This window comes from Sapajus apella, unplaced genomic scaffold (genome assembly GCF_009761245.1).
Source record: "Sapajus apella isolate SASKATOON/1434 unplaced genomic scaffold, GSC_monkey_1.0 scaffold70, whole genome shotgun sequence".
NCBI classification, from domain to species: Eukaryota; Metazoa; Chordata; class Mammalia; order Primates; family Cebidae; genus Sapajus; species Sapajus apella.
Window position 1 is genome coordinate 9,787,078 of NW_022437010.1, and position 25,823 is coordinate 9,812,900.

The 25,823-nt window shown below is 40.0% G+C and overlaps 1 long non-coding RNA gene across 1 annotated transcript; it reads left to right on the forward strand.

Annotated features, from left to right (window-relative positions):
• The first annotated feature begins 19,693 nt into the window (after nt 1-19,693).
• Nucleotides 19,694-25,454, forward strand: LOC116531401. The gene is made up of 3 exons (XR_004260405.1): nt 19,694-19,830; nt 22,411-22,546; nt 25,426-25,454. It is a non-coding gene; the product is annotated as an uncharacterized LOC116531401 (long non-coding RNA).
• The last annotated feature ends 369 nt before the right edge of the window (nt 25,455-25,823 follow it).

Consider the following 25,823-nt stretch of genomic DNA (forward strand, 5'->3'; position numbering starts at 1 on the left):
CACTTCTATATCTTATTGAAATTAAGTTAATATAAATCTGAAGTAGATTCTAAGTTAAAGTGTACATGATAAACCATGTAAATGCCAATAAGAAAATAACTCAAAAATAAAGTGAAAAATTACTAAAGCAATTAAAATATTTCACAAGAAAATATTTACTTAAGGTAAAAGAAGCAGTAAAGGAGAAATAGACAAACAAAAAAAGACATGAGATACGTGGAAAACAAAAAGCAAAATTACAGACATAAGTCCAACTTTTAAAAATAACATTAAATATGAATGGATTAAACAATCCAACTAAAAGGCTGATATTTTCAGACTGGATTAAAAAAAAAAAACAAACCAAGATCTAACTATATGCTGTGTATAGGAGACACACTTTAGAACCAAAGATACAAATAGGTAAAAAGTAAAAAGATGAAAATCATTTATCACACAAATAGTAACCATAAGAAAGCAGTGGTGGATCTGCTAATATCAGACAGACTATAAAACAAAAAATGTCACTAAAGGTAAAGACAAATATTTTATATTGATAAAATTTATCAGAAAAATGTAATAAACACGTACCTAACAATAAAGCCTCCTAAAAACATGAAGCAAAAATAGAAATGAAAGGAAAAATAGACAATTTAACAATAATAGTTGGAGACTTCAATATCCCACTTTCAATAATGGCTAGAACAACAAGGCAGAAGATTATCAAGGGAGTAGAAGACTTGAGCAACACTATACATTAACCAGGTCTATGAAATACACATTTTGCCCACAGCAGGATACACATTCTTTTTGAATGCACATGGAACATTTTTCATAAGGGACTATATCCTAGGCCATAAAACAAACCTCAATAAATTTGAAAAACTAAAATCATATAAAGTATGTTATCTGACTACAACAGAATGAAACTAGAACTCAATAACAGAAAATCTGGGAAATTTACAAATACATGGAAATTTAAAAATACGTCCTTATAGAACCAATATGTCAATAAAGAAATCACAGGGGAAATTACAAAACACTTAGAGGTGAGTGAAAATGAAGACATAGGATATTGAAACTTATGAGATCCAGCTAAAGCAGTGTCTAGAGGGTATTTAATAGCTATTAATGTTTCTGTTAAAAAAAAAAAAAGAAAGAAAGGTTTCAAATCAGTAACCTAGTTTTCCACCTTAAGACATGGAAAAAAAAAAAAAAAAGAGCAAATTCAATCTAGAGCAACCAGAAGGAGGAAAGTAATAGAGATTAGGGCACCTATTAATGAAGTAGAAGGAAAACAATAGAAAAAGTTAACGAAACCAAAAGTTGTTTCTGTGAAAAGATCATCGAAATTGACAATTAGCTAGACTGATCAAGAGAGAAGACTCAAATTACTGAAATCAGGAATAAAAGAGATGTCAATACTATTGACCTTACAGAAATAAAAAGGATTATAAAGGAATACTGTAAACAGTTATATGCTATCAAATTCAAAAAACCTAGATGAAATGAACATATTTCTAGGAAGCTCAAGCTACTAAAACTTAATCAAGAAGAAACAGATAACCTAAATAGACCTGTGAAAATGAAGAGGTTGAATTAGCAATTTTAAAATTTCCCACAAAAATGGCCTACGCCCAGAGGCTTCACTTTTTAATTCTCCAAACATTTAAAATAGAATTAATATAAATTCTTTTTTAAAAAGCTAAAAGAATAGGAGGGAACAGTTACTAAGTTATTCTTTGAGGTCAGTATTACCCAGATACCAAAACCAAACAAAGACATCATAAAAGAAAGCTATAATCTTATATCTCTTGTAAATAAAGATGCAAAAATCCCAAATGAAATACTCACAATTTGAGTGAGATCCTGTCTCAAAAAAAGAAAAAGGTAAAAAGTGGGGAGACAAAGTTAAAGTACAGAGTTTTTAATAGTTTTCTTTTTACTTGTTTGTTTATGCAATCAGTGTTGTCATCAGTTTAAAATAATGGATTATAAGATATTTTTGCAAGCCTTATGGTAACCTTAAATCTAAAAACATATAACTGGTACACAAAAATAAAGAGCAAGAAAAGAAACAATTCCATTTACAAAGAAGAATAAACTTGAAGGACTAACACTTTCTTTTTTCTTTTCCTTTTTTCTTTTCTTTTCTTTTCTTTTTTTTTGAGGTGGAGTCTTGCTCTTGTCACCCAGGCTGGAATGCAATGGCATGATCTTGGCTCACTGCAACCTCCGCCTTCCTGTTTCAAGTGATTCTCCTACCTCAGCCTCCTCCCAAGTAGCTGGGATTATAGGCGCCCATCACCACACGCAGCTAATTTTTGAAATTTAAATAGCTACAAAAGAATGAAATGCTTAGGAATAAACTTACAAAAGAAATAAAAAACATATATGGAAACTACAAAATGTTGTTGAAAAAGACCTGAATAAATGGAATGACATCCTGTGTTTATAGATCAGATTTAATATTTTAAAATGGCAATACCTCCTCTCAAACTGACCTACCAACTCAAAGCAATTTGTATTCTAATCCCAGCTGACTTGTTTGTAGAAATTGACAAACTGCTTCTCTAATTCATATGGAAATTCAAAGGATCCAGAATAACGAAAGCATTCTTGGGAAAAAAAAAAAAAAACAGAATTGAAGGACCCACACTTCCTGAATTCAAAACTTACTACAAAGTTTATGCCTTATGCACCAGGATCCATTCCTCCAAAGGTGGCCTTGAGCAGATAGTTCTTATCCTTTCCAGTGCTCTTCAGTTCTCTGCTGAAATTTTATGTTTCTATGACAATTTTTCTTTAACCCAAGAACTTCCTTTAACATTTCTTATAGTGCCAGTATGCTGGTGATTAATTCTCTCAGCTTTTGTTTGTCAGTAAACTGTCTATTTCACTTTGATTTATTGTCTTTCTGTCTCTCTCTCTCTCTTTCTTTCTTTTCCTGAGTCAGGGTCTTGCTCATATCACCCAGGTTGCAGTGCAGTGGTGGGATCATAGCTCACTGTAACCTTGAAGTCCTGTACTCAAGTGATCTTCCAGCTCAGCCTCTTGAGTAGTTGGGACTATAGGCACATGCCACCATGCCCTGCTAAGTTTATGTTTTATTTTTGAAGAGATGGAGTATTGCCCAGGCTGGTCTCAAACTCCTAGCCTCAAATAGTCCTCCTGCCTGAGCCTCCCAAAGTGCTGAGATTACAAGGCATGAGCCATCATATCTAACTATATTTCACCTTAATTTGCAAATGACATTTTTTTTTTTTTCAAAGTGAAAGCAAGTTTATTGGAGCAACAGAGTACAGGAAGATGATCGCTCTGCAGATGAGAGCGTAGCAGCAGCAGCAGTGGTGGCTGCAGAAGCTATGCCTGGTGGACAGCCTTGTGGATTGCTGGCTGTCTGTATGTAGGCTATTCTCTGATTATGTGCTAAATTAGGAGCAGGTGATTTGTAAATTTTCTGAAAAAGGGACAGGGAGTTTGCAGAACAAAGGGCTCCTCCCCTTTTAAGCCATATAAGGTAACTTCTGGGGGTTGCCATGGCATGTGTAAACTGTCCTGGTGCTGGTGGGAGTGTCTATAATGAGGACAACTAGAGGCTGCCCTTGTCACCATCTTGCTTTTAGCTGATTTGGGCCAGTTTGTTTGCTGCATTGAGTCTTGATCAGCTCCTGATTTGTTCAGCAAGGTCTTCTGACTTGTGCTTGGAAAGCAAGTCCTGCTGATCTTGTACCTTGGTAACATCCCTTTTCAGTAGGACATAAAGTGACTGTTTAACCTGGAAGCCTTCCTTGCCACACCACCGTGCTCCTTATCCCTGGCTGTGTCCCCTAGTGGGTCAGGGATGCTCATGGTGGTTGTGATGGTGCAATGTTCTCTCTTCATATGGCAAATGACATTTTTACTGGGTATAAAATTCAAGGTTGACAGTTTTCTTCAGCACTGTAAAGATGTCATCCTTTTGTCTTTTGGTTTCCAGTTTCTGTTGAAAAGTCATTCATCAGTTTTATTGCTGCTCCTTTGAAGGCAATGTGTGTTTTCTTCCAGGTTTTTCGGTAGTTTAACTAGAGGATGGTAGCCATGGTTTCTTTGACTTATCCTGCTTTGGGTTTCTGAGATTTTAAAATCTGTGTGTTGATGTCTTCTCATAAATATTGGGACATTCTTGGCCGTTATATCTTCTGCCTCATGTATTGTTCTTCTCTGATATCTTACTCTTCCTCTTTGGTAACATATATATAGTGTTTTAAAATTATGTCCTCTACATGCCTTCTTTTTCCTCTCTGTGCTCCAGTCTATAATTTCTATTGTCTCTAACTTGACTCTTTGTGTTTCCAGTCTGCTGTGATACCTACCTGAAATTAAGAAATTAAAATTCTTAATTTCAAGTAGTTTGTTTTTTAATTTTAGCATGTTCACTTGTTTTGTATAGATTTGAATTCTCTGTTGATTTCCATTCATCTTTTCCTCTACTTTCTATTGATTTCTGTTCGTCTTTTCCTCTATTTTCTTTATTTTAAAAAAATTTTACTTTAAAATTTTTATTTATTTTTTATTATACTTTAACTTCTGGGGTACATGAGCAAAACGTGCAGATTTGTTACACAGGTATACACGTGCCATGGTGGTTTGCTGCATCCATCAACCTGTCATCTACATTAGGTATTTCTCCTAATGCTATCCCTCCCCTATCCTCCCACCCCCTACTATTTCTCCCCTAGCCCCCTTCCCCTCAGTAGGCCCCGGTGTGTGATGTTTCCCTTCCTGTGTCCATGTGTTTTCAGTGCTCTACTCCCACTTATGAATGAGAACATACAGTGTTTGGTTTTCTGTTCTTGTGTCAGTTTGCTGAGAATGATGGTTTCCAGCTTCATGTCCCTGCAAAACACATGAACTCATCCTTTTTTTGGCTGCATGGTATTCCATGGTGTATATGTGCCACGTTTTCTTTATCTAGTCTATCTTTGATGGGCAATTGGGTTGGTTACAAGTCTTTGCTATTGTGAACAGTGCCACAATAAACATACATGTGCATGTGTCTTTATAATAGAATGATTTATAATCCTTTAGGTATGTACCCACTAATGAGATTACTGGGTCAAATGGTATTTCTAGTTCTAGATCCTTGAGGAATCACCACACTGTCTTCCACAATGGTTGAACTAATTTACACTCCCACTAACAGTGTAAAAGTGTCCCCATTTCTCTGCATCCTCTCCAGCATCTGTTGTCTCCTGATTTTTTAAATGATCTCCATTCTAACTGGCATGAGATGGTTTCTCATTGTGGTTTTGATTTGCATTTCTCTATTGACCAGTGATAATGAGCTTTTTTCATATGTTTGTTGGCTGCATAAATGTCTTCTTTTGAGAAGTGTCTGTTCATATCCTTTGCCCACTTTTTGATGGTTTTTTTTTTTTTTTCTTGTAAATCTGTTTAAGTTCTTTGTAGATTCTGGATAGTATCCCTTTGTCAGATGGGTAGTTTGCAAAATTTTTTTCCCATTCTGTTGGTTGCCACTTTCATTCTAATGATAGTTTCTTTTGCTGTGCAGAAGCTCTTTAGTTTAATTAGATCCCATTTGTCTATGTTGGCTTTGTTGCCATTGCTGTTGGTGGTTTTTAGTCTTAAAGTCCTTGCCCATGCCTATGTCCTGAATGGTATTGCCTAGGTTTTCTTCTAGGTTTTTTTATGGTGTTAGGTCTTATGTTTAAATCTTTAATCCGTCGGAGTTAATTTTTGTATAAAGTGTAAGGAAGGGATCCAGTTTCAGCATTCTGCATATGGCTAGCCAGTTTTCCCAACACCATTTATTAAATAGGGAATCCTTTCCCCATTGCTTGTTTTTGTCTGGTTTGTCAAAGATCAGATGGTTGTAGATGTGCGGTGTTACTTCTGAGGCCTCTGTTGTGTTCCATTGGCCTATATCTTTGTTTTGGTACCAGTGCCATGCTGTTTTGATTACTATAGCCTTGTAGTATAGTTTGAAGTCAGGTAGCATGATGCCTCCACCATTTTTTTTTTTTTTTTTTTGCTTAGGATTGTCTTGGCTATGTGGGTTCTTTTTTGGTTCCATATGAAGTTTAAGGTGTTTTTTTCCAATTCTGTGAAGGAAGTCAATGGTAGCTTGATGGGGATAGCATTGAATTTATAAATTACATTGGGCAGTATGGCCTTTTTCACAACACTGATTCTTCTTAACCATGAGCATGGAATGTTTTTCCATCTGTTTGTGTCCTCTCTTATTTCCTTGAGCAGTGGATTGTAGTTCTCTTTGAAGAGATCCTTCACATCCCTTGTTAGTTGTATTCCTAGGTATTTTATTCTCTTTGTTGCAATTGTGAATGGGAGTTCACTCATGATTTGGCTCTCTGTTTGTCTGTTATTGGTGAATAGGAATCCTTGTGATTTTTGCACATTGATTTTGTATCCTGAAACTTTGCTGAAGTTATTTATCAGCTTAAGGAGATTTTGGGCTGAGATGATGGGATTTTTTAAATTTACAATCATGTCATCTGCAAATGGAGACAATTTGACTTCCTCTTTTCCTAATTGAATAGTCTTTATTTCTTTTTCTTGCCTGATTGCCCTGGCCAGAACTTCCAAAACTGTGTTGAATAGGAGTGGTGAGAGAGGGCATCCTTGTCTTGTGCTGCTTTTCAAAGGGAATGCTTCCAGTTTTTGCCCATTCAGTATGATATTGGCTGTGGGTTTGTCATAAATATCTCTTATTATTTTGTTATATGTCCCATTGATACCTAGTTTATTGAGGGTTTTTAGCATAAAGGGCTGTTGAATTTTGTTGAAGACCTTTTCTGCATCTATTGAGATAATCATGTGGTTTTTGTGTTTGGTTCTGTTTATGTGATGGATTGCATTTATAGATTGGCATATGTTGAACCAGACTTGCATACCAGGGATGAAGCCAACTTGATTGTGATGGATAAGCTTTTTGATGTGCTGTTGAATTTGGTTTGCCAGTATTTTATTGAGGATTTTCACATCAATGCTCATCATGGATATTGGCCTGAAATTTCCTATTTTAGTTGTATCTCTGCCAGGTTTTGATATCAGGATGATGTTGGTCTCATAAAATGAGTTAGGGAGGATTCCCTCTTTTTTTATCGTTTTGAATAGTTTCAGGAGGAATGGTACCAGCTCCTCTTGGTACCTCTGGTAGAATTCCCCTGTGAACCTGTCTGGTCCTGAACATTTTTTGGTTGATAGGCTATTAATTGCTGCCTCAATTTCAGACCTTGTTATTGTTCTATTCAGGAATTCGACTTCTTCCTGGTTTAGTCTTGGGAGAGTGTACGTGTCCAGGAATTTATCCATTTCTTCTAGATTTACTGGTTTATTTACATAGATGTGTTTATAGTATTCTCTGATGGTAGTTTGTATTTCTGTGGGATCAGTGATGATATCCTTTTTATCATTTTTTATTGCATCTATTTGATTCTTCCCTCTCTTCTTTATTTGTCTGGCTAGTGGTCTATCTATTCTGTTGATCTTTTCAAAAAACCAGCTCCTGGATTCATTGATTTTTTTGAAGGTTTTTTTATGTCTCTATGTCCTTCAGTTCTGCTCTGATCTTAGTTATTTCTTGTCTTCTGTTAGCTTTTGAATTTGTTTGACCTTGCTCCTCTAGTTCTTTTAATTATGATGTTAGGGTGTTGATTTTAGATCTTTCCTCATTTCTCTTGTGGGCATTTAGTACTATAAATTTCCCTCTACATACTGCTTTAAATGTCCCAGAGATTCTGGTATGTTGTATCTTTTTTCTCATTGGTTTCAAAGAACATCTTTGTTCCTGCCTTCATTTCATTATTTATGCAGTAGTCATTCAGGAGCAGGTTGTTCAGTCTCCATGTAGTTTTGCAGTTTTGAGTGAGCTTCATAATCCTGAGTTCTAATTTGATTGCACTGTGATCTGAGAGGCTGTTTGTTATGATTTCCATTCTTTTGCATTTGCTGAAGAGCATTTTACTTCCAATTATGTGGTCAATTTTAGAATAAGTGAAATGTGGTGCTGAGAATGTATATTCTGTGGATTTGGTGTGGAGAGTTCTATAGATGTCTATTAAGTCTGCTTTGTCCAGATCTGAGTTTAAATCCTGGCTATTCTTGTTAATTTCCTGTCTCATTGATCTGTCTAATACTGACAGTGGGGTGTTAAAGTCTCCCACTATTACTGTGTGGGAGTCTAAGTCTCTTTGTAGGTCATTAAGAACCTGCTTTATGTATCTGGGTGCTCCTGTATTGGGTGCATATATATTTAAGACTGTTCTTCTTGTTGCATTGATGTCTTTACCGTTATGTAATGCCCTTCTTTGTCTCTTTTGATCTTTGTTGGTTTAAAGTCTATTTTATCAGATACTAGAATTGCAACCCCTGCTTATTTTTGCTGTCCATTTGCTTGGTAAATGTTCTTCCATCAATTTTTTTGAGCCTATGTGTATCTTTGTATATGAGATGAGTCTCCTGAATACAGCACACCAGTTGGTCTTGACTCTTTAGCCAATTTGCAAGTCTGTGTCTTTTAATTGGGGCATTTAGCCCATTTACATTTAAGATTAATATTGTTATATGTGAATTTGATCCTGCCATTTTGATGCTAGCTGGTTGTTTTGCCCATTAGTTGATGCAATTTCTTCATAGTGTTGATGGTCGTTAAAATTTGATATGTTTTTGCGGTGGCTGATACTCGTTGTTCCTTCCCATGTTTAGTTCTTCCTTCAGGAACTCTTGTAGGGCAGCCCTTGTAGTGACAAAATCTCTCAGCATTTGCTTGTCCATAAAGGATATTATTTCTCCTTCACTTATGAAGCTTAGTTTGGCTAGATATGAAATTCTGGGTTGAAATTCTTTTCTTTAAGTATGTTAAATATTGGCCCCCACTCTCTTCTGACTTGTAGGGCTTCTGCCAAGAGATCCACTGTGAGTCTGATGGTCTTTCTCTTGTGGGTAATCCGACCTTTCTCTCTGGCTGCCCTTAGCATTTTTTTCTTCATTTCAACCCTGGTGAATCTGATGATTGTGTGTCTTGGGGTTGCTCTTCTGAAGGAGTATTTTTGTGATGTTCTTTGTATTTCTTGAATTTGAATCTTGGCCTGCTTTGCTAGGTTGGGGAAGTTCTCCTGGATAACATCTGGAAGTGTTTTCCAACTTCGTTTCACTCCCCTGAACACTTTCAGGTACATCAATCAAATGTAGATTTGGTCTTTTCATATAATCTCATATTTCTTGGAGACTTTGTTCATTTCTTTTCACTCTTCTCTCTCTAATCTTGCCTTCTCCCTTTATTTCATTGAGTTGATCTTCAATCTCTGATATCCTTTCTTCTGCTTGACCGATTTGGCTATTGAAACTTGTGTAGGCTTCATGAAGTTCTTGTGCTGTGTTTTTTTAGCTCCATAAAGTCATTTATGTTCTTCTCTATGCTGGTTATTGTAGTTAGCATTTCATCTAACTTTTTTCAAGGTTCTTAGCTTCCTTGCATTGGGTTAGAACATGCTCCTTTAGGTCGGAGAAGTTTGTTATTACCCACCTTCTGAAGCCTGCTTTGGTCAGTTCATCAAACTCATTCTCCATCCAGTTTTTTTCCCTTGCTGGTGAGGAGCTATGATCTCTTGGAGGAGAAGAGGCATTCTGGTTTTTGGAGTTTTCAACCTTTTTGCACTGGTTTGTTTCTTCCCATCTTTGTGGATTTATCTACCTTTGGTCTTTGAAGTTGGTGACCTTTGGATGAGGTCTCTGAGTGCATATCCTTTCTGTTGATGTTGAAGCTATTTCTTTCTGTTTGTTAGCTTTCCTTCTAACAGTCAGGCTTCCTGTAGCAGGTCTTCTGGAGTTTGCTGGAGGTCCACTCCAGACCTTGCTTTCCTGGAATCACCAGTGGAGGCTGCAGAACAGCAAAGTTTGCTGCCTGTTCCTTCCTCTGGTAGCTTTGTCCCAGAAGGGTACCCACGAGATGCCAGCCAGAGCTCTCCTATATGAGGTGTCCATCAGTCCCTGGTGGGAGGTGTCTCCCAGTCAGGATACACAAGCTTCAGGGAGCCATTTAAGGAGGCAGTCTGTCCCTTATCAGAGCTCAAGCATTGTGCTGGGAGATCCATTGCTTTCTTCAGAGCTGCCAGGCAGGCTTGTTTAAATCTGCTGAATCTGTACCCACATATACCACTTTTCCCTGGTTCTCTGTACCAGAAATGTGGATGCTTTATTTATAAGTCCCTGATGGGCTGCTGCCTTTTTTCAGAGATGCCTTGCCCAATGAGGAGAGGGTATAGTGATGCAGTCTACCTGTAGTGGCCTTGCTGAGCTGCCATGGGCTCTGCCCAGTCGCTGTGTAAACTTCCTGGTGACTTTGTTTACACAGGTGAGGTTAAAACCACCTATCTGAGCCTCAGCAATGGCAGATTCCCCCTCCCCCCACCAAGCTTGAAGGTCCCAGGTTGAGCTCAGACCTCTGCATTGGCTGCAAGAATTTCAAGCCAGTGGATTTTAGCTTTCTGGTCTTCATGGGGGTGGGACCCACCGAACCAGATCACCTGGCTCCCTAGCTTCAGCCTCCTTTCTCAGGGGAATGAGCAGTTCTGTCTCACTGGTGTTCCAGGCACCACTGTGACTAGCTCGGTGTCTTCCCAAACAGTTGCCCAGTTTTGTGCAGGAAACTTGGGCGGGCTGGTGTCATAAGCACCAGAGGTAATCTCCTGGTCTGCGGGTTGTGAAGACTGTAGGAAAAGGGCAGTATCTGAGCCAGAGTGCCAGAATGCTGGCAAAAGTCCCTAATGGCTCCCCCTGGCTAGGCGAAGGAGTTCTCTAGCCCCATGCACTTCCTGGTTGAGGCGATGCCCCACCCTGCTTTGGGTCGCCCTCCTTGGGCTGCACCCACTGTCTAACCAGTCCCAATGAGATAAACCACATACCTCAGCTGGAAATGTGGAGCTCACCCACCTTCTGTGTCCAGGAGCTGCACACCAGAACTGTTCCTATTCGGCCATCTTGCTGGAAAATCGTCCTCTACTTTCTTTAATGTTACCTATTTGAACATCCCTCTCTTCTAATTTTAAACCCTGGATTTTGGGTCAGTTTGTCTTGATTGTTGATCATATATTCCTCTGTCTTTGTTGTTGTATGCTCACACATAAAAGAATTACACTGGCTCCATGTATTTTTCATCAGGAATGGTCTTCATTTTCTTCTGTGTGGCATCCTATGACTACCTAAATGAAGAAGGGATCTTAGCTGGGTTGGGATTAGGTTGCAGTTTCGGTAAAACTTGGTTCAGCTCTGGTTAATTTCTGTTCCTTGGGTGTGGTCCTTTTAGGCTTTGAATTGAGTCTAGCTATTCTTTCTCTGTTCAGCCTTAGAAGTTTTGTCATTTCAGGGTTTTAGCTTAGTTCTTTCCCCCCTGCTGCTACATGTAGCTTTAAAACCTGACAAACATGTTATAATGAAGACCTGTTGTTTGCTTGTTCTAGGCTCCTTCTCTCTAGCAGGACATTATCTTCACATCACTGTGAGAATGTGGAAGATTTTACTTTGTCTTTCTGGCCAAACTCTGCAGCCTTCTCCACCACCCCTGCACTCAGCCAATGACTAATGACGAAAGCCAGCTTTGCATTTGGCCCTCTCTTACTTCCAGTTCTTTGGGCTGGTTCAATGCAACTGCCAGAAGTTCTGACAGCATCTCCTTACCCTAGCCTAGTACCTCTTTTTGGGGCCAGAGTTGGCAAATGCTCCTAGGAAAAAAAAAAACATGACCAGTGATCCTTGAATTACCTTGAAAAGGCTTCTTTCTTATTTGAAATTTAGTTCATCTAATTCTTGTTGCTTTTGTATCTCTCCAGTGCCTTTAAAAATATGATAATTATAATTTAGTTTTTCAAATTGCAGCAAAAGTGCTGCTCTTTCCTGACCTCCTGTATTATATTCATTATTATTTTTTTAAATTACAGCTCTCTTAGGTTTTCTGTGTGTTGTCTGAACATGAGAAACTACTTGATGAAGAAGACTGTACATTACACAGAGAATTGGAGTTACACTGAGTACATTTCATGTAGGCATGAGCAAGAGGAATATGGATATTGGGAAGTTAAAGGGGTGGACTGTAGCTGACACAGTTGATTGTCTTCTGAGGATTTATCCCTCACTTCTTTCCTCTTAAGAGGATTTTAAATTTGTTCAGGCAACAACCTTCCCATGTGCTATTCACTCTCATGTGACTTATGGGAAAGCTAATTCTCTGCTTAGCTTTAGGAAGTAGATCTAACTGGTGTAAGTATAATCTCATCTCTATTGCCAATGATTTAGTTAAGGAAAGCATAGGTATTTCCATGGTTTGGGATGGATGGATTTTTGACACTACCTTTGCATGTGGAAGGTTCTCACCTGGGAAAGATGAAAAACAACAAAGTTACGAGGTTTTATCATTTAGTTTCTAAAGCAGCATCAGAAGCTGAATACTGTTTAGTTTAAGCAGTTCAGTGATCTCGATGTTGTTCCAACATATGGCATCATATGTCCCAAGTAGCGTCTTAAGGCAAAGTGTATTTGTTTATGCTTGATCCAGCTTGTGATCATTCACATGAAAGTGAATAAGGCCTCATTGTAATGCAAGGTATTAGATCCCTTTGCAACTCATAGTGCCATAAATCAAGCCCTGTGGTTGACTTGGCCCTTCAGTTTCATCTGCAATAACAATTGAAGCTCTGTCTTTAAAACTGAACTGGGTACATAGCTAAATCAACCCAGGGAGTGACCGCTTTTCTCTGGCATTATGTCTTCATTTCCCCCATAATTCATTTGAACAGGAATTTCTGTGGCTTACACCAAGAAATAGCAGCCCATTCACATTTATAAATGCTCCTGTATAGTTATAATTATATCTTTAATAATTGGGCCCTAGCAATGTTTTGGTTTTATGCCCATGAGTATTTCATGCTTAAATGAATGAAAAGTTTCATATTTTTATTTCTTCCTTCAGCAAACATTGACTGGGCATTTGCTATTTCAGGCACCATGTTGGGAATAAGGAATGTGGAGTCACCTCTTCCCCCAGAGAAACATTGACAAGAGTTAGCTCACAGACCTGTGCGCACAAAGATGGATGTTCACAGTTGTCCATTGGAGCACTGTTTGAAGCAGCAAAAGGAGCCAGTTCTGCTTTCCCTCAGTAGGAAAATGGCTAAATAAATGGTAATTTATTCGCAGGAAGGAATATAATACAGTTGTTAAAATCATGAAAAAAATGTACATATTATACCATGAATAAACCTCAAAAACATCAGTTTTTTAAAAAAGCAAGTAGCAAAAGGATCCATTCAGCCTGATACAATTTATGTAGACCTCAAATAGCCAATGTATGCAATAGTATATCTTGATCAGGAATGTGTATATATGAAATAAAAGTACAAAAACATGCTGTAAGATGGGCATTTCCTCTGAAAAGGAAAGCGTGAGGGAAGTATGGGGGAGGCTTTATCTGGTTAATAACGTTATTATTATTATTTTTTTTAGAAGAAAGACGAAGCCAACTAGACAGTCGATCGATATTTGCTTAATTTTGGTGGTGGATACTTAAGTATCAGTTATATATTTTTTTTCTGAATGAAATATTTTAACATGAAAACAACATTTAAATAAAAAACACAGAGGCATTATCTGTGAGTGTAATAGCTCACATTTTAGTGAGGAAGAGAAACAAGCAAACTAAGAGTGGTTTGATAAATGCTGACTATACAAAAGACAGGGTGGCTGCCAGCAGCTCAGCCTGGGGGCTTGGGAGGACCTCCTGGAGGAGGCAATGGTTGACTGGAATGTCGAAAAGTGGAATGGAATTAGGAGGATGAGTTGGGGAGGGACATTCCAGGCAGAGAATAATAGCCATTGTTGATATCTCCATAGTATCAGGGTAATAACAATCATTATTAAAAATTGATCTTGCTAACCAAGGCCAAGACTCCCCTACGTTAAAGATAAGATAAGCTCCCCTTCCAGCAGAATCAGAGGCTGCTCAGGGCCTGTGAGATACCTTTGGGGAAGAGAAAAGCGGTCTAATGGTTAACTTCTAAAAGAAAATAGTATAATCTGATGGCACTATGGGCCAACTACCACTTCTAAGAACTTTACCTGTTTTGACTCACTTAAACATCCCCATGAGGAAGGTACTATTATAGTCATCCAATTTACAGATGGGAAAGCTGAGGCACAGAGAAGTGAAATAATTTGCTTCCAGATACTCAGCTATAAGGGGCAGAGGCAAGACTTAAACCCAGACAGTCTGGCTTTACAGTCTCATGCAAGGTCCCCAGAAGGTCTCTCTCCTGAGTCCTGAGAAATTACATTGCCTGGGCCCTCAATACATCATCAAGCTTAGATGCCTTAGTTCTAGGCCCTCACATTCTGGATTCAACCCAGCTACCAAAATCCTCGCCCTGACTCTTCATTCAGTGCCTGCCTCCCATTTCCAACAAGCCCTTTCTTCCTTGACCCCATCTACCCCAGCTCTTGAGCTGCTCACGCCTGAACCCCATCCCATGCCTGCACCCAGCCCTCTCCTGCCTCCTTTCTTACAGCTTGCCGTCCTGCCCACCTGAGGCTCTGCCTACCGGCATGCTGCTCCCAGGGCAAGACCAGCTTTCAGGACAAGCACTGCACTCAGAAGACATGTCATTCAAGTCAGGGACAAGCTTCTTAGGGTCAAAAACGGTCCCAATTCTGGGGATATCATCTGAAAAAAGACTGTTTTCAGGAAACAGTCTTCCATCTGTGGTGATTTAAAAAATATAATTCTCAAATTGCATGTAGGAAAGAAAGTAGCAATACGGATGCAGGAAGAGCATGACCGTGGATAAAAAGATGTGTGTTCACATGAACATGCAGAACTGAGAACTTAGGTTAAGTTACAGCAAGATAATGGTAGGTACTATGGTTTGAATGTGTTCCCCAAAGTTCATGTCTTGGAAACTAAATCTTCAATGCAACAGTGGAGGCTTTAAGAGGTGATTGGGTCATGAGGATTCTGCACTCATGAATGGAATAATGTCGATATCATGTGAGTAAGTTATTGCATCTTGATAAAAGGATGCATTCTGACCCCTTTCTTTCTCATGCACAGACGCACTCTCTTTCCCTTCTGTCTTCCACACCATGGGACACCACAGCAAGAAGGCCCTCTCCAGATGCAGGCCTCATGACTTTGGACTTTCCAGCCTGCAAAGTTGTAAGAAATAGATTTCTGTGCTTCATATAAAAATTATAACATGCTTGATGCTTTATATGGGCTTCTCTTGCCACCCTTTACAGTGACTTCATAAGTCAATCATTATTGCTTCTATTTTATAAATGAAATAATTATGGTATAAATAGCTTGCCCAAGATCACATAGCTTGCCCAAGATCACATAGCTCATAGCCAGTGGGCCTTCCATTGAAATCTGTTAGGCTGTAAATTTTGTGCTCTTTTCATTAGACCATGCAAGACTTTGTGTATCTTCCCTACTAAGGAATTTCACAGAAAGAAGACATCCTTGTTCATAGTAGTTAGAAATGGCATAATTGAGGCACCTTTTCAAGGGGAAAGGCAAATCATAAAGCTGAATAACCTCAGAAGAGGTTACAGTGAACCTTATCAAGGACCTAGATATAATTATCAGTTTACACGAACTACAGGGTACTTTTAAATGACATCACCAGCATGTAGCAGCAAATTCAGATCACAGAATACGCTATAGGACACATGACCTGATTTCTTCAACAAATGCATTACAAGGAAAAAGAAAGAGAAAGCATAGATTTAAAATGTGCTAAGAGACATATCAGCCAAGTACAATGCTTGGGCTTTTGGCCTGATTTGAACAGAACATAAAAAGAAATGATGAAATGATGGGCTTAAACACTTACAGGAAGTTTGATGATGTTAAGAAATTGCTGTGACTTTGTTTTAGGTGTGATAATTGTAGTATAGTTGTGCTTTTTTTTTTTTTTTAAAGAATCATTATATTTAGAAATACCTACTGAAATATTTTGTATGTAATGATGTATCTTGTTTCACTTCAAGGTAATTGAGGGAGGGAGGCATTAGATAAAGGTCTATATAAATAATACATGACAATGTATTGATAATTGTTTAATTGTGTGAAGGGTATGGGGGGATTATTACAATATCCTCTCGATTTTTTTACATATTTTTCAGCTGGGCATGTTGCCTAACGCCTGTAATCCTAGCACTTTGTGAGGCCCAGGTGGGCCGATCACCTGAGGTCAGGAGTTCAAGAGCAGCCTGGCCAACATGGGGATGGTGCTAAGCCATTAATGAGATATTCACCTCCCACCTGGCCCCACCTCCAACAATGAGGATTATACTTCAACATGAGAGTCAGGCGGAAACACAGATCCAAACCATCCAAACAGAGGCAATAGAGACTATCTGGTCTAATTGTCTTGCCGCCGCCTGAACCCCCTTTGTGGAATGTCAGTTATATAAAAGCATGAACCCATTCACTCTCCCACTCTTTTAAACTTATTTTTCTTTTTGAAGTTTAGTTTTTTTTTTTTTTTTTTTTGTCATCATGGTGAAGAAAAGAAAGCTTAATTTCCTTGGCAGCACTGTCTTGGAATGGGAAATCTTTTTGGTATATGGCATTGCAAAGCTTAAATCTTTCATGTGTAAAAATTATGTAGCCCTCATTTTTCATTTTCAGGGGAAGCATAAAGATTTCATGATCCATTTAGAATTAATTTAAACTGACATAATTAAATAAATGCTGAAATGTTTGATTATGAGTTAAGTTGATATAGAGTCTAAATTTATTTTTTATATTTATTAATTTTAATCTTTTTTTTTTTTCTGAGACAGAGTCTTGCTCTGTCGCCCAGATTAGAGTGCAATGGCACAACCTTGGCTCACTGCAACCCCCGTCTCCCAGGTTCAAGCGATTCTCTTGCCTCTCAACCTCCTGAGTAGCTGGATGACAGGCATGCACCATCACACCTGGCTAATTTTTGCATTTTTAGTAGAGACAGTGTTTCCCACATTGGCCACGATGGTCTCGAACTCCTAACATCAAGTGATCCACCCACCTTGGCCTCCCAAAGTGCTGGGATTACAGGTATGAGCCACCATGCCCGGCCTTTAGTATCAATTTATAAGTTAATTGTAAAATTCTGGAGATAATTCACTGTAAAAAGGTCTTCAGTATGAATTAAACTTTAAAAAGTCTTTTATCTGAGCACATTGGAGTTATTTGGCTTTGCAACCAGCATTCTTATTTCATACTTATTGACTGTTGATTACATAAAGATCTAAGGGAAGAATACGGTGTCGATTAATTAATTAAAGGCAGTTATTAAAAGGAAACAGTATCATGCTAAGCTTAATGGTGCTGGGTTGGCCCCCGGGCTCCTTTTCCTTGGGCCCAGTAACTGTCACCTGTAAGCCTCAGTGTACTCAGATGTAAAATGGAGACAATTTCTGAGGTCAGGAGTTCAAGACCAGCCTGGCCAACATGGGGATGGTGCTAAGCCATTAATGAGATATTCACCTCCCACCAGGCCCCACCTCCAACAATGAGGATAATTTCAGTCCCTACCTTCCATAAAGTTGTGAGAGATTTCATGTAATACTGCATTCCTGGCAAACAGAGTATGCTCTACATGTACTAGCTCTTGTTCATTCCTGTGACTCCTATGTGTATTATAACAATAATATGGGCTGGGTGTGGGGGCTCACTCCTATAATTCCAGCACTCTGGGAGGCCAAGGCAAGAGGCTAGGTTAAGGCCAGGAGGTTGAGGCTGCCGTGAGATTTGATTGATTTCACTGCTCTCCAGCCTGGGCAACAGAGTGAGACCTGACTCAATAATAATAATAATAATAATAATAATAATACAGGCACCATGCAGCAGCTATGGAGGAAGTGGAAGACAGGGCCCAGGCTTCTGGCTATCACCTGAGTTGAAGAGCAAGCACTCGCTCTGCACGGCACTTGCTATGTCTGAGTTCACGTGTGTCGAGGTGAGAAGCCAGGTTCTGCGCGGCCTCCAGCACCAATCAGCCACACCAAGCCTGCAAGTCCCTGAAAGGAGACTTTTGTTTAATATGGAATTCCATATGTTTTAGGGCAGGAAATTGAAATAGTGTCTCTGAAAATGATGAAAGAAGGGATTTTGAACATGCATACATGTACACATTTTAGGTAGCAGTCAAGACACGTTTAGTCACAGAAGCTTACCAAATTTTAAGGACTGCAATTTTTTTTAAAAGAGGATACCAAAAATGTATCTGGACCTCTGCCTTTAAGTAAACATAATTGACAGCACCCCTTCTGGCTGAATGTGACCTTGGCATATGATTTTGTGTGCCTTTCCAATGGTTTTCAGGATTTGTCTTTTATTTTTTTTTAAAAAAAACATATATATATACAATTGCAGGAGGAGTAGGAAGCTATTGCCCATTCTAGATACCTGTCATTTGTTTTTGCAACGTCTTGTAAGAATATACTTCATAGCCAGGAGCCATGGCTCACACCTGTAATCCCCACCTGTAATCCCGGCACTTTGTGAGGCCAAGGTGGGTGGATCACCTAAGGTCAGGAGTTTGAGACCAGCCTGGCCAATATTGTGAAACCTCGTCTCTAAAATACAAACATTATCCGGACATGGTGGCGGGTGCCTGTAATCCCAGCTACTCAGGAGGCTGAGGCAGGAGAATCCCTTGAACCCGGGAGGTGGAAGTTGCAGTGAGCCAATATCTCACCACTGTACTCCAGCTTGGGTGACAGAACAAGACTTCATCTTAAAATATGTATTTATTTATATATGTACACACACACTTCAGGATGGTTAATACTTATGATGTTCCCGATTTGTAGGCTCCGTCAGCTTTGTCATGCAGGTGGGAACTTCTTTTGGGAATTGTCAACATTGACCCAGTGGCCAATAATAAATGTGCTGAGCCTGTCTACAAATGCAGCTTTCATCATTTATGGCCAAAATATGTTTACCTTCTTTTAATATCTGGTTGATTCCTAGTGAAGCAAGCATTTTATGCATACATGAATGCAAAACATAACAAAAAGGTGTATAATGCAATCCACTTGTTAAAGAAAAGACCAGTTGAAGTAAGAACAGGTCTATGTCCTTGGCAAGGTTGCTAACTTTCCAATCGAGACATATCTTCCCATTATGTTTTAGTTCCACATCTTAAATGTTGATTCAGGGACACGTCACACAGGTTGCTAGAGGAAGCGTTGGTTTTATTATTCAAAGAATGTTGGGTTTTGGAAATGACACAAATAACAATTGACCAGCTAGTTTGCCTCGAATTTTTACTTTAGTTTTGTAAAATATATCAAAACATAGATGGTGTCGGTAATTGCCAATTATTATCATTTCATTTTCTAAAGTGCTTGGCACTGCTGTCAAGGCTGGATGATATTGCTCACGGAAGATGTTTCTGAGAAGCGCATAAATGAAGGGCTTTAAAAAAGCAGTGAGGTGGAATAGAAATGGCAGATAAAGGGAAACACATTTTCTGCATTTTCGAATGATTTATCACATAGTTGGGCCATTGCACGTTATATTTATTAGAACGACCACCCCGCATTTACTTTTCTTTTGGAAAGTCTTTCTTGTAAACTGTTGGTGCATTTGTGATTGTGTCCTGATCTGCCAGGGCTGGGCGCCGAGCGGAAAGTGCGCAGCCGCGAAGTGCAGTCAACGCCGGCAGGAGCGCGGGGCGCAGGGCCAGGGCCCGCCTCCAGGGGGCGGTGTGCGTCCTTGGCGCCGGAGCACCTGCGTTTCGGGACCCGGGCAGGTGTAGGGGTCTGCGCTCGGCTCCAGGCCTCCTGCGGGTAGGGATGCTTCATTGACAGATTTGGGCGTCCTCCCCTGAATGTCATCGCGGGCGTGCTCAGCCAGCAGCCAGCTTCAGAGGCAATGGCTGTGTGTCGTGGGAAGGGGAGAGAGAAGGAAGCGGAAGAGAGAGAGTTGGAAAGACTAAAGGATTAAGTGGTCACGTCTTTTGCCATCCCAACCTTAAGCTGCAGTGTTTAAGGCCTCGTCTGCCCTGCTAAGGTCACAACACTTTTTACTTTACGTGAAAAAGAGAGGTACAGGAGCTTCAGTTCTGAAACCAATGAATGGTCTTAGAGCCCTCAACGAGCCGTCACTAAAGTATCTGGGTCACAGTTGTAGAGGAAGTGAGAAGCGTTTTTGAACCCATCTGAAATGGCTTCATGGAGGGTAAATCTCAAGTTGAATATTTAAAAGGGAAAGCCTGTGGTTTGGCCAAGAAGAATAAATGATATATTCTAGATCCACGTGAAGTGACTTGGTTTAGGAAAAAAATAATTCATAGGGAAAGGAACAGCGCAGAGGGTTCTGCGGTCTGTCGCCCAGGCTGGCTTGCAGAGAACGAAATTCAATCTAGTTAGTTTAAGCAGAAAGGGATTTGTGGCAGGATATTAAGTGGTTTACAGACTCGTTGGGAAGACTGAAGGATCAGATTCCAGACTGATCTTTTAAGAACACAACCCAAAGCCACCCTGAAGAACTAAAGAAACTATTGCCTCTCCTCGAATTCAGCAGAGTAGGGAAACAGTGGCCACAGCTGCTAGCTCCAGAACCATGCCACCTGCCCGGGCCGGGAAGCCACCCAGACAGGCAATTGACATAGTTAGGAAACTCTCCCAAGCAGAAAGCTGCTTCTAGTGCTGCTAGCTTCCAAATCATGACACCCCTGGTGTAACCCACACCAGCAAGTAGGTTCCCTGGGCAGTGCATTTTAATACTCCACAAAGCCAGTAAGTAGACACTGAGACCTCTCCTCACGCTTTCACAGAGAAGCTAGGTACCTTCACAGTGGCGCTTGTCAGCAGAATATTAGAAACATACTTTCCTAATCCTGCACTAATTTGCCTGAATAGTGGAATCTAAATCACTGTAGACCCTAAATGCAAGGGAGTTGGGGAAACATAGTAAAAACTAGCATCCCAGCTCCTGCAATACGTGAAGACATGCTAGGAGGATATCAGCATGGTTGCTGGGTGACTCAATCCACAGCACTCATCACAGTCCTCTGCCTGTTAACTAAACTCCCATACACTCCCCTCTTCTCATATGTACACTTCCAAATGGCAATGATTCCCCATGCAATAAAAAATGGAACTCACTTTCTTCCCAAAGCGGGGAAGTGCCATGAGCCACTGCATCCTGTTCTCATGAAGGTTCTGTGTTCTAGATTCTGTTCTGGTGTTCACTGAAGTTCAGTCATAATCCTACCTTGATATCTTATAACCCATAGACTGAATTGTATAAAACACATCCATGTTATATAAACACATCCATCTTATATAAAACACATCCAATATAAAATGTTAAGGGAAAGAGGGAGAAAACATATAAATTGACTAGGCTAGAGAAAAGAAGGAAAAAATAATGCTATTGCAGTCCTTATTTTTTCAAGAATCGTGGTTGCTTTATTCTACGATGTATTTCCTTTCACCCCACCGACAACTCTGCTGGTTAGAGCTCTTTATCTAGTGGAGTGATCTAAGTCTTTTTTCCTGACAGGTCCTATTTCTGTGTGGTCTTTCTTGTATTGAGATACTGTAGTCTTCCACCAACTCTGTGATTGGACATACAGCATTTGCCTGTGATTTTCCTTGAGGGGTTCTGCAGGTACCATCATATTCTGAGTGACTTAGACACTTCCAGCACTACTAGATCTGTTACAGATCCAAGTGTGGTAAAACTGCTTGCATGTGACCTGAAAAATTTGCTCTGTTTTTTTGTTTTTGTTTTTTTAAGACAGAGTCTTTCTCTGTCACTCAGGCTTGGGTGATACAGTGGTGCAACCATAGCTCACTGCAGCCTTGAACTCCTGGGCTCAAGAAATCCTCTTGCCTCAGCCTCCTGAGAAGCTAGGACTACGTACACCATCATGCACCCAGCTAATTAAAAAAAATTTTTTTTGAGACGGTGTCTTGTTATGTTGCCCAGGCTGGTCTCAAATTTCTGAGTTCAAGTGATCCTCCTGCCTTGGCCCTCACAAAGCGCTGGAATTATAGGCATGAGCTACCATGCCTGGCCTGCCCTGGGATCCTCTCAAAGCTGGCAGACTCATGGGTTATTCAGAATAGGGGTCAGAGCTGCACACACACACACACAGACACACACACACACACAGACACACACACATACACACACACACACACACACACGGTATATATTGGTTCCCCGGTAGAGTTGTATCAAGTGCTATAGCTCTTTATTAGCAGTAGGGGGTGCAAAATTCAGAGAGAGATATCATTGCTCACTGGATCACTGCGCACAGCAATTCTGCCGAGAGAGCAGCTCTTGAATTCTTGTGGCACAACATTCCACGCTTTGGCACAATCTAGGCACATAATGTACTTGTTCCCGCTCACTAGGTGCAATAAGAATATTACTAATGTGTCCTCTGGAATGGTGACGTGAACACGGTTCCCTGCAGATGTAACTGGGAGAGAAGGCAGAGTCCTGCCACAGGGTAAGACTGTGGAGATGTATTCTAGCTGGCCCTACCAGGTAAAAGAATATTGCTTTTTGTGGTTTTGTTGAGAAAGAGACAACAGATTTACCAAATTAATAGCTGCATATTGGTGCTCGGGCTGTGTTGATTTGCTGTAGTCATAAAACTACGTCTAGAACAAGAGCTGCAATTGAAGCCATCTATTGACTAAATTAACAGTGAACCGTCATTATCCTCCTACGGCCATATGTGTTCTACATAGGTCAAGCAGCGGAGTTAAGTGGGTGTCATAGGAAATGTCATCTCTACAACTTTCAAGTGTTCGGCAGTTCATTCAGGGATGTGATGATGATAACTCTTGTTAGGAAGAAGTAGGGTCTCCCAGGGTGTTCCACTTGATCCTTTTTACCTAAAAAGTCCTCACTTCCTGGGCCAGGGATGAGTGTAGGGATTCGGTAGCTGGGGTGTTTCTGCATGCATTCATAGAGTTTCTGCATAGAGAATGCTCTGCATTCAGAAACTCAGGAAGTGGAATAGGATAAGTTTATAGACCTACAAGTTACACCATGAGAAGCACTTGAGCCAAAACTCCACTTACCCCTTGACTCCTGTAGCCCCAACTCTGAAAGCAGAGTTCAAGCGACTGTTGTGTCACCTCTTGCCACGCAGCACCAGGGTCCCACCTTCCAATGCAAATGAGACCTTCTGTGCTTCACGCCCAGCCAAGTCAGATAACTTAGTGGACTTCAATTTGTTTTCTCCATATACTCCTGAAGACAATTTAGAAAAATAAAATACCCTTCACCCACTATTTAATTGACGTCTCACCTTTTTCTGATACATGTAAATAGTTGAAATGGATCACAGAACATTAGAAGCTTTCAAAAAGCTAACGTGACAAAACTTAAGAAATAGATTTTTTTTTTTTTTTGATGGAGTTTACTCTTGTTGCCCAGGCTGGAGTGCAATGGCATGATCTCGCCTGACTGCAGCCTTTGCTTCCCGGGCTCAAGTGATTCTCCTGCCTCAGCTTCCTGAGTAGCTGGGATTACAGGCGTGAGCTACCATGCCTGGCTAATTTTGCATTTTTAGTAGAGATGGGCTTTCTCCATGTTGGTCAGTCTGATCTCGAACTCCTGACCTCAGGTGATCTGCCTGCCTTGGCCTCCCAAAGTGCTGGGATTACAGGTGTGAGCCACCATGCCAGGCCAGAGAGAAATATTTTTAGTGAAGATCTACCTGATGCATCTCTTATATTTTTGTATAGACTGGCTTCTGGTTGTCTACATTTCCAACCTTATTTCTTGTCTACTGTCCACACATTCATGGTCATGGTCACCACAGAAAATGAATATCACAGCATGACTTCTGGCCCTCAGCACCACGGGCAAAGGGATTATTTCTACAAATCATTTTTACACCAGAGTGGCTAGCAATAACATAACCATATGTGGAAGTTACCGCATCAGTAAATACATCCTGTAAAACCCAAACCTACTTATTTATCCAAATTCAATTAGTGGACTTTCAAAAGCGCCCGTGGACACTGCAATGACACCACACATGAGGACAAGAAAGACAAAGGGGAGTGTAAAAAGAGGTATCAATCATTATGGTTGAAACATCTTACTCTTGCATATTTTACTAAAATATGTGACCCAGAAGAGCCATTTCTAGGCCTTGGAGGTGGCCTGTGCTAGTGAAAACCTTTGAAGATTAGGGCTCATTGGCTTCAGGGTGAATCTGCCTCTGCACTGCCAGTAGGGACATTATGATAAAAATGCCATGTAACTTTGTAGAAAGTGTCCACGGGGCTAAACACTGTAATGACATGTTATTGATCATCATTCGCTTTAAAAATATTTGAACAATCTCTTTAATTTTTAAAAATTTTGTCTTTTTATTCTTTGAACATATATTTCCACTTCACTTTCTTCTCAGAATTCTATCAGAATGTAATGTGTATGTGTATATATACATATATAGATGTTTTTCTGAGACATGTCTCACTCTGTAGCTCAGGCGGTACCGTCACAGCTCACTGCAGCTTTGAACTCCTGGGCTTAAGCCATCCTCCCACCTCAGCCTCCTGAGAAGCCGAGATTACAGACATGCGCCACCACATCCAGCTAATTGATTTTATTGATTTTTGGTTTCTTTTGTAAAGATAGGGGTCTCACTATGTTTCCCAGGCTGGTCTCGAACTCCTGGTCTCAAGCAACTCTCGCATCTCAGCCTCTCAAAGTGCTGTGATTATAGGTGTGAGCCACTGCGCCCAGCCTAATGTATATTTTTTAACAGCTTTATTAAGATATAATTCACATATACAATTCACATATATAAGGTGTACAATTCAATGCCTTTTAATATATTCACGGAGTTTTACATCATGACCACAATGTACTTTAGAACATTTTTATTTCAGAAGAAGCCCTGCACCCCTTAGCTATCACCCTGGCGATTGTTCCATCTCCCCCGACCTCACCCAGTTCTAGGTAACCATTAATCCACTTTCTGTCTGTAGAGCCGCCCACCGCAAACACTGATACGTAAATGGAATCATGCAGTATGCTGTCCTTTGAGACTGCCTTCCTTTAGTTAGTGTCACTTTTTCAAGGTTCATCCTATACTTATGCTTGAAACATTTACTAATCACCCTTTTCTGCAACCAAAAATGTATGTGAATTGAAAGTGTAAAATGTTCTCTATTTCCTGTGACCAAAAGACTTTAGGAGCTTAAAGTATTTTCTGGGTCATGCTTACAATTGTTGTTATCATAATATGCAACTAATGAAAACAACATAAATGTTATAAACATTGATAAAACAATTGGGTTAATACAAAGAGTGAAATTTTATTGGAAATGTATCACTTACATGATGAGTTGGTTTTTTTTTTTTTAATTTTCTCTGTCTCTCCCTCTCTCTTTTTTGAGTTGGGATCTCACTTTGCTGCCTAGCTTGGAGTGCAGTGGTGTAAACTCAGCTCACTGCAGCCTCAAACTCCTGGGCTCAAGTGATCCTCTCACCTCAGCCTCCTGAGTAGCTGGGACTACAGGCACGTGTCACCATGTCTGGATAATTTTTGAAGTTTTTTTGTAGAGATGGGGTCTTCTGATGTTGCCCAGGCTGGTCTCAAACTCCTGGGCTCAGGCAATGCTCCCAGAGTGCTAGGATTACAAATGTGAGCTACTACACCCAGCTGGAATTTTCTTATTTTAAAAATGTAAGACTGAATATACCACTGCCAGAATATACCACTGCCAGAGTATACCAGTGCCAGAATATACCACTGCCAGAATGTACCACTGCCAGAATATACCACTGCCAGAGT